This window comes from Vigna unguiculata, chromosome 3, assembly GCF_004118075.2.
Source record: "Vigna unguiculata cultivar IT97K-499-35 chromosome 3, ASM411807v1, whole genome shotgun sequence".
Lineage (NCBI taxonomy): Eukaryota > Viridiplantae > Streptophyta > Magnoliopsida > Fabales > Fabaceae > Vigna > Vigna unguiculata.
In genome coordinates, this window is record NC_040281.1 from 14,937,943 (window position 1) to 14,944,528 (window position 6,586).

The following is a 6,586-nucleotide window of genomic DNA, read 5'->3' on the forward strand; positions in this document are numbered from 1 at the left end:
CATGGTTCCAAGGCAATGACTTCAAGTTCCCTCATCAAAGCTTCATCAAATCTTCAAGTAACACACAATCCCGGCTACACATGTCAACACTTGCCTTCTGATCACTATCCAATCTGCAAAATTTCCAATTCCATTTTCTGCATTTCCAACCTCTATCAAATAGAATTTGGGCATTTAGGTGCAACAACTTAAGCTTGACAGCAACTTGCTTAATCCATTAGGTGCAGTTAAAATGTTTCTACGGGATTTGCATTTGACATCAACATTTTTCAGAAATCTTGGTGCAGTGAAATTGGTTTGAGCAGTTGCCAATTGTTTCATCCAAAGTTGGTCTATCCCCAAAGTTGCAAGTAAAGTTTGGATTTGAAAAGGTAGAGGTGGCATTTGGAAACATTTTGCTGCATATCCAATTTGCCAAATTGAAGTGGTGGAAACCCTTAATTGGCCTTGGCGGTGTGCTAGACAAACCTTGAAGTGAAGTGGTTGTGCATGCAGTGGTTATCGTGGTGGCCATTTGGTGCTATTTATTTTGGTTGAGTGGTGCCTCCCTGAAGAATTGGAGTTGTCACATCAGTAGTGGGATCGTGACCAATTTCTTGCCATTTGGAGTAGCATTACTTCTTATCGATCATTGGCTTCAAAAGGAAAATAGCGTGATGCATTCAAGTTTTGGATTCTTGCAACTACATGTCATCTAAAGTGTGATGGTGTGCATGGTTGGATGGTACTTAGAGTTGGAAATATGATTTAAAGTGGTGGATGCAGGAAATATTAGTTTGGCACGTTATAAAAAGTTTCTTGGTCAAATTAGTTGGCCTAATCAAACTAAGCAATTGGATTCGGTGTAGCAGAATTGGTAGCCACATTTAATTCTTCCAGTGGCAGCAGCTTGTAATCCCTTTGGGGTGTGTACGTCCCGAATTTTGATTAGTTGAAGAGGAGATTTAACCACAATGGTGCCAAGATTGCTAAGCTTGGTGTGGATTCAGTTTGAGTTGGTGAGTGAAGTTAAGAAGTGTGCTTGCTAAACTTTTGGTATAGAAACATATTTTGGCTTGCAATTAGAATAGTGTTGTCATGTGCATTTACTTCTACATAAGTTGGAGGAAATTTGGCACAACAAAGCTGCTTTTCAAGTTAACTAGTTTCACAGTTTAAAAACATTGGTGGAGATGGAAATTACAAAAGATCATGTGATTCCATCTCATGTACTTCCTTGCTTAAAGAACTTAGAAGAATTGGAGATAGAAAGTTGTGGGACAGTGGAGGTAATATTTGATGTAAATGACATTGACACAAAAAAAAAGGGAATAGTGGCTCGACTAAAAAAGCTCACATTAGCTTTTTGGACTACATTATATTATGTTATGTTAACACTTTTATTAGAACTACATTATCATTTTTAGACTGAATTATTGGCACTTATTTTGTTTATAACTTAGATTTGGATAATGTTGATATCTTTGATTTGGATTTTATGTTGTATATAATTAACTTGGATAAATGAAATGTTGTTTGCTCGTGTTGGTGAAATTTCATTGCAATTGACAGGAAATGTAAAATAATTTGAAAATAAAAAATATATAGTGTTTGACATTACATACGGATTTTTTTTCATATATAATTTACATACGGATTAATCCGTATGTAATTGATAGAGGTCGTATCCCACCAAATTAAAACATATTAAATGCAGTACATGACAGTTGAACCAAGTCATCTCCCAACGACCAATATTTTCATTCAAAGCGAAATTTCCAGATGAACACAACCATAACACGAAAAAGGGGGGGTTGGCAGACAGATTCAGAATGTTAATCAACAGATTGAATTAAATGCTATGGTGATTAAAACCGTTTGACATCCTTGATTTAAACGCAATTTCACTTATCATAGGCCACCAAATTAACACCAATTCTGCCTTATCTCAATCCGTTAGATAATAATTCACTAAGCGAAAATTACAATCTACCTTCATTATGCAATTAAGCAATGCACACATCCTTAAATTCGTAACAGCCAAGCTACATACATTAAGCATGAATGTATCTTAACCAAAACATATGCAATTACTCTGTAAATTAAGCATTGATAGATTCACCACAAGCATTCCACGAATTTAGAACAAAAACATGGCAGATTTCACAAAACAAGCACAACCTCAAAGCTTCATTGCATTTTTCATCAAGGAGTCAATACACGAATTTAGCTAGACATGGAAATGAGCAATTAAACACTTCAAAACTGAAATCACAAAAACATAACCAAGAACCCTAACTTATGAAATCTGAAAACGCAATTTAAGAGCAAAAATAGAGATTTTAAAGTTTAAATGGAATGCAAAACGGTGCTATCATATATAAATGCGAAAACCCCATCAATGGGTATTGTTCCAACTCAATGAAATCACGAAACGAGCTACCCAATGTACAAAACGAGATCAAAACGGAAAATGAATATTCACCAACTTCGAATCTGAAACAGAAATTGCAATTCAACCGTTCAAATGACTTCAAATTGATACTGAAAGCTTAAAATGGTGCAGCAAACGAAATGGGCAAGGAATAATGGAAGAACAACGAAAAACAGCCACCAAAAATGAAATTGCTTCAATATAAATGTTACCCACAGTGTAGAAAGCGTGAATACGAGCAATAACTGATGTCCAAGACTCATAAAACGTAAAAAACGAGTGGAAAACATGAAAAAATGGCTTGTGCCACCATGGGTCACCTTCTAAAGCTTAAAAACAACAAAAATGGAGAAATGGGAGAGTGTAGAAGAAGAAGGAGCGGCTGGTCTCCCCTTCATGCAGACCTAATTCGTGGTTATATAGAGGCCTGCCACTCATATTTACAAAACTGTCACTCATATTTACAAAAATGTCACTCTGGGCCTTAAATGTTGACCTATTGACTTTGTTGACGTGGAAATGACATGGAAATGATGTGGCAATGATGTGGAAAGTCTCTCCAACTAAATATTAATGTCCAAGCTCCAAAATTTCTTCACCAAATACCTAAAAATAATTAAAATCAAAAATTAGGTCAAATAATGTGAAATTAGTCCAAATTCGGAACAGTGGCCTAATAAAGCCCAACAGATGAAAAACACTCTAATGATGAACAATTAAGCACTAATCAACTGTCTAATGGGTACACAAAGGCTAGTGGAATGGAAGAAAATAATGACTCATCAAAATCGACCACACTTACCCTTTTGCACTCTTGGGCAAAATTAAAGAGTAAAGCAACGCAAGGACATAACAAACATATCAAGAGAGACAAAAAGATACAAGACAAACAGACTCATGACAAACAGACTCGATACAGACAAATGAAAACACATCTAACACAAAAGGATTCAAAGCTGCAAGGTATCCATGAACATCATCCAAGCAATTCAAAACATGTCAAGTACTCAGTTCAGCTCAAGGAGAGATTTGAAAGCAACATAACCTCACGAAATATGCACTGTATCACTCAAATGTCTAGGCTACTGTTTACTCTCAAAGCACCCCTGAAAAACAAACATCAAACAGACTTGGTAAGCCTCTAGAACCAACAACCAAACCAGAAACACATGCAGGTCAAGATCAGAAGGACTTTTCAAGGTTGTAATAGGGCTGAGGACAAGGTGTGGAACATATGGATAAGTAGCTAAGCAACCAAGGAAATAGAGGAGCAATGGGGAATAAGTCTCAATCAATCATGAAAGTCATCCCAAACACCAACACTTCCAACTTCGGTTCTCACACAATACTCAAATCCAAACTCCTTTTTATTTCTTTTTGTTTTCTCTCTTTTTTTTCTTTTTTCTATACAAAGAAGATGCAGAGAAACAACAATTTTGAAATCCCACCTAGGTATACAAATGAGCAATCCCAAGAATCAATAACAACTGCGCGCATAACCACACTTGTTGTGCGCGACCACACTTAATTAAGCACCCATTCTCAAAACAATTCCAAAGCTCCAAAATTTCCTAAGGTAGGAATAATCATGGTTTTTCAGGCTAAGGGCTTGTAATGAGCTATAGAACAAAGAAATGGTATGCAGGCTCAAAAAGGGGTATCAACGGAAATAGTTCAAGGTAGGCTCATCTGGCTATAGGCTCACAGAACAAAATTGCCTAAATCATATCCCAACGTGCATGTGAATCAGAAAAGCATCAGAAAGAGTCAAGCCAAGGCCACTGTGCAAGCATTCAAGGGGCATATATCACACAATCAAAGAACAGAGAGTGGCTCAAATTCTCACACAGGGTAAAATAATTCCAAAAGCAACTTGACATGAAAAGAGAAAGCAAGGATATCAGTTCACAGAATAACCAACAACTCATCCTCCAAGAGTGAAATGAGTGTTCCAAACAGAAAGCAAAAACATAACACTAACTAACACAAATTAACAAAAATGAAACAAACAAACGGAAACAACAACAAACAGACATACAGACCTGGACAAGTGCAATAAAAGTAAAGAAGAAAGAAAAGAAAACTCCCTGAATTATGGTGAAACAACAGTGGGGTCAAGCAGGGAAGTTTCCTCCACAACAGTATCCACCAAGGCAGGATTGCTGAGGAATGGCTTTAGACGATGCCCATTCACTTTGAAGCTCTTATCTGTGGACTGGCTTTTGATTTCAACTACACCATAAGGATAAACATTAGTGACAATGAAAGGACCAATCCACTTTGATCTCAACTTACCCCCCATGAGTCCAAGTCTGGAGTTATACAGTAAAACTTGCTAACCAACAGCAAACTCCTTTCTAGCAATCGAGCTATCATGGAATTTCTTGGGTCTTCTCCTTGTAGAACATAGAGTTTTGATATGCCTCCAAACGGATCTCATCCAGCTTGATCAAAAGAGAAGTTGCATGACTTGACAGCCCAGTAGGCTCGATGCTTTATCTCCACTTGAAGGTGGCATGGCTTACCAAAGACAACCCGATAAGGAGACATCCCTATAGGTGCCTTGTAAGCAGTCCTGTGAGCCCATAGAGCGTCTTCAAGTTTATTGCTCCAATCTTTCTTGTTGGGCTGCACAATCTTCTCCAATATCCTCTTGATTTCTCTATTTGAGATCTCGGCTTGCCCATTAGTTTGGGGGTGATATGGTGTAGAAAGTTTATGCACGATCCCGTACTTTTGAAGCAAAACCCCCAAGGATCTGTTGCAAAAATGGGTGCCCTGATCACTAACAATAGCTCGAGGAACTCCAAACCTGCAAAATATGTTAGACCTAACAAAATCCACAACAACTTGAGCATCATTAGTTCTAGTGGCTTTGGCTTCCACCCATTTTGAAACATAATCAACAACAAGCAAGATGTAAGTGAAACCAAGAGAGACAGGGAAAGGGCCCATGAAATCTATACCCCAGACATCAAACACCTCACAAAATAGCATTGGTTGTTGAGACATATGTTGTCTCCAAGAAATGGCTCCTCCTGCTTGTTGGCATTTCTCACACGTGCTACATATCCTCCACGCATCTTTGAAGATGGTGGGCCAATAAAATTCGTAATCTAGCACCTTACGAGCTGTCCTTTGTGTGCCAAGGTGACAACCAGGTGCAGATGAATGACAAAATTTAAGGACCAAGTCAATCTCATGGTCCGGAATGCATCTTCTGGTAACCTGATCACTGCACATTTTCCACATATAGGGGTCATCCCAAATGTAGTACCTAGTATCGCTCTTGAGTTTATCACATTGAGCTCTGGATGCTAGGGGAGGAAAAACAGAAGAAACAAGATAATTAACAATGTTAGCAAACCAAGGTGAGGAAGAAGTAGAGAGTGTCAACAAACTTTCATCGGGAAAGTCATCCTGGATCGGTGAAGCATCATCAATAGACCTCTCAATCCTGCTTAGGTGGTCTACAACCAGGTTTTGTGCTCCGCTCCTATCACGGATTTCCAAATCGAATTCTTGGAGCCAGAGCATCCATTTTATCAGCCGAGGTTTTGATTATGCCTTCTTCAACAGGTACTTAAGAGCTGCATGGTCAGTAAACACAACAACAGGAGAACCAAACAGATAAGATCGAAACTTTTCAAGTGCAAAAACTACCGCAAGGAGCTCCTTTTCTGTTGTGGTATAATTTGCTTGGGTAGCATCTAATGTCCTAGAGACGTAGTAGATTACCCTCGGCTGCTTATCAATCCTTTGAGCTAGAACAACCCCTAATGCATAGTTGGATGCATCACACATAAGCTCAAATGGGGTTGTCCAGTCGGGCGCCTGAATGATTGGAGTTGTGGTCAGGGCATTCTTGAGGCAATCAAAAGCCTCTTCACATCCTTCATCAAAGATGAAGTCAACATCCTTTTGCAGTAGATTGGACAGTGGGAGGGCCTTCTTACTGAAGTCTTGAATGAAGCGCCTGTAAAACTCTGCATGCCCAAGAAAAGAACGAACCTCTCGCACAGAAGAGGGGTAAGGCAATTGTGAAATAATTGAAATCTTGGCAGGGTCAACTTCAATGCCCTTTCTTGAAATTATGTGCCCCAATACTATGTCTTGTTCTACCATGAAATGACATTTCTCAAAATTGAAAACAAGGTTAGATTGGATGCACCT